The sequence below is a fragment of the Acipenser ruthenus genome, chromosome 5, assembly GCF_902713425.1.
Source record: "Acipenser ruthenus chromosome 5, fAciRut3.2 maternal haplotype, whole genome shotgun sequence".
NCBI lineage: Eukaryota > Metazoa > Chordata > Actinopteri > Acipenseriformes > Acipenseridae > Acipenser > Acipenser ruthenus.
This window is the reverse complement of record NC_081193.1, coordinates 66,340,357-66,343,040: the sequence shown is the minus strand read 5'-3', so window position 1 is coordinate 66,343,040 and position 2,684 is coordinate 66,340,357. Positions and strand designations below refer to the sequence as shown.

Below are 2,684 nucleotides of genomic sequence, written 5' to 3'. Positions count from 1 at the left end.
CAAGCTTGTCATTCAAAAAATATACTATGGTCAGGTTATTGAAGAAAGCAGATTTTTTTTTTTTTTTTTTTTTTTTTAATTTGTAACAGTATACTGGTATGCACACAAGATAATCACTCAGTTGACAGATGGATAATACCTGGTCATTCTGGATGGACTTCAGTGTAGTAGAAAAACATATTACAATATTAATTATCCCTTCAGGTGAAATTTAAGTGATACACTTTAAAATACAGGTACATTAACTACACTGTAGTTACAGCTTTGTTTCAACAAGCCTGGCTCTTCTGGATAGTGCTTAAGATGTTTGTTTGTGACCTACACATGTATTGTATGCAGTCATCATTAATAAACAGTGCTACTCATGTACATGTATTTTAAAGTGTGTCTAATTTCACTGAATAGCTGTCATTCTCTCAGAATATATGGGAAAACAAATAAGTGTGGTCTCTCCTTTTTTCTTTTTACAATTACAGAAAAAATACGGAATATGTTAACTTCAGCGTAGGGGGTGCCTTCAAAGAGATGCTCAGATTTAAGTAGCTACACATTAAAGTATCAGTAAGAATGATGCATGTATCATGTTTCCAGACCAGGGTTTAACAACTCCACTCCATTAAAACACTTCCAGTCGTTCCCTTTCAGCATCTGTTCTTGCTAATCTGTGTGCTCTGTTTAATAACATACAGAAGACCTGAAAGCATTCAGTGAAACGATGGGGCTGTTTTACATAATAACAATATCAACAAAACCTAGTGGCAACAACATGAACAAAATAGAAAAAAGAGGTATATAAATAAAGTTTATGTCGATCACAAAAGACTAATACAATCTTTTACAGCATTGTTTTGTAGATTATCAGTTGCATAGATGGATGGACTATTACATTTTAAAAAACAGATCTTTAACTTATGAGTTATTAAAGAGTGTTTTATGAGTAAAATAAAGTTTGATATTAAATAAACTGTTCCAGACTCTATCTAAATAAGCCAGCAACAATGTAGAACCGTATCATAAATGTCAAACTGCATTTTATCAATGTAGTTAAAAACATATTGAAATTCCTAATATAACTCATGAGTACAACTTTGTGAATAGGCAAAAAACACTCCCGACAATTGTTTACAAGGATTGTGAAAAATATTTAACTACATTCTTTCCTTGAAATACATTTTAGTCATGCAGTGCTGTATAAGTTATATAAACTGCATTTGTTATTTTGAAATGTTGCAGGCTGTAAGGATACAAACAGATTGGACAGCTTCCAAAACACATGCCATACGAAATATCTTACAAGTATTTTGGCCCAACACCATCTCCAATCACAGACTACACCAGTTGTCACAACAGAAAAACATTGACACAATCCTAAAAAGAAGAAGGTGGAAATGGTTAGGACACATCTCCAGAATGGCCAGCAACTTACCAGCAAAAACAGTGCTGACATGGACCCCGGAGGGGAAGAGAAAATGAGGCAGGGCCAGAACAACATGGAGCCGAACCATGGAAGAAAAACTCAAGGCTGCCAGGCTTACATGGGGTAAGGCAGCAAAGAAAGCGCAGGACAGAGGAAGCTGGCGAAGTATTGTGCGAGCCTTATGTGCTACTCGCCATGAAGAGGATAAGTAAGTAAGCAGGCTGTAGGGGTGTTCTCAGACTACCACAACCAAAAAGTGTTTCGTGGGCTGTTAAAGTGAGGGTTGTAAGCTTTGCTTATAGAGCCTCTTCTGTAGGATAACTGCAAATCTACTTTTCTTAAATTAGGATAGTTCTGACAATCAATTAGACAGCAACACAGTCTTGATAAACATTTAACAAAGAAAAAAAGCCCAGCAGCAATCCCTCCTGTTACAACAATAGTAATCCAATATTAAGTTATATTTATTATTAACCACCTTTTATAAAATGTGTTCTCTTTTTTCCCCACATTCAGAGCTTGATAATGGTGCTGAGTGAAAAGTGAGACGTTTGTGAAATTGTATACAGATACGACCTTTCTCCACCTGTTTTACATATTGTTTATTTGTCCACCAAACCCATTTGGTAAATGACAGTATTGACTGCTAGTCAAGAAAGTCTGGTTGTTTGACATCTCTGCAAGGCCATATCAATGTTTTGCAGGGTGTACCATAGATCACAGACTGTACTTGTTAGATATTGAAAGCATGTAATGCTGTTCTTAACACTTTTTTGAACAAGGATACACATGCAGGTGTTGTTGGTGATTAGAAATATGAATGTTCTTTTGTTAATCGCTGGTATAGTGTAATGTTAATCTAATGTTACACATCTTGAAAAATACAGTGGTGCCCAAAAGTACTGACTACCTTTATTCATTTCAGTGTTATCCCCAAGTACAATTATTTTTTATTGGAAACATCCAGTTCTGAATCCCATCAGTATTCATGTATGTAGTGATTGTTGGGAACAGTGGCAAAAGATATCCCTCAGACTTTGTGATGATTTCCTTAAATATTCCCTGGTGGCTGAAAGAAAACTCATCACAACAAGATTCACAAGCAGTATTCTGTTTATTTAGACAAACACAGGAGAGCAGAGTTGCATACACTTCACTAAGCAGATATTTCTGTAAGTACAGCACCAAGGGTTAGTCTATGTTTGGGCCTCCACCCAGCTCAGGTACAGACAAGCTCATACAGTGTATTTGCTTCTCACCCCTAGCA

The 2,684-nt window shown here is 36.0% G+C and overlaps 1 long non-coding RNA gene across 1 annotated transcript; it reads left to right on the top strand.

Moving 5' to 3' along the window:
• The first annotated feature begins 1,189 nt into the window (after window positions 1-1,189).
• On the top strand, window positions 1,190-2,316 carry LOC131737158 (uncharacterized). The gene is made up of 2 exons (XR_009328728.1): window positions 1,190-1,540; window positions 1,934-2,316. It is a non-coding gene; the product is annotated as an uncharacterized LOC131737158 (long non-coding RNA).
• The last annotated feature ends 368 nt before the right edge of the window (window positions 2,317-2,684 follow it).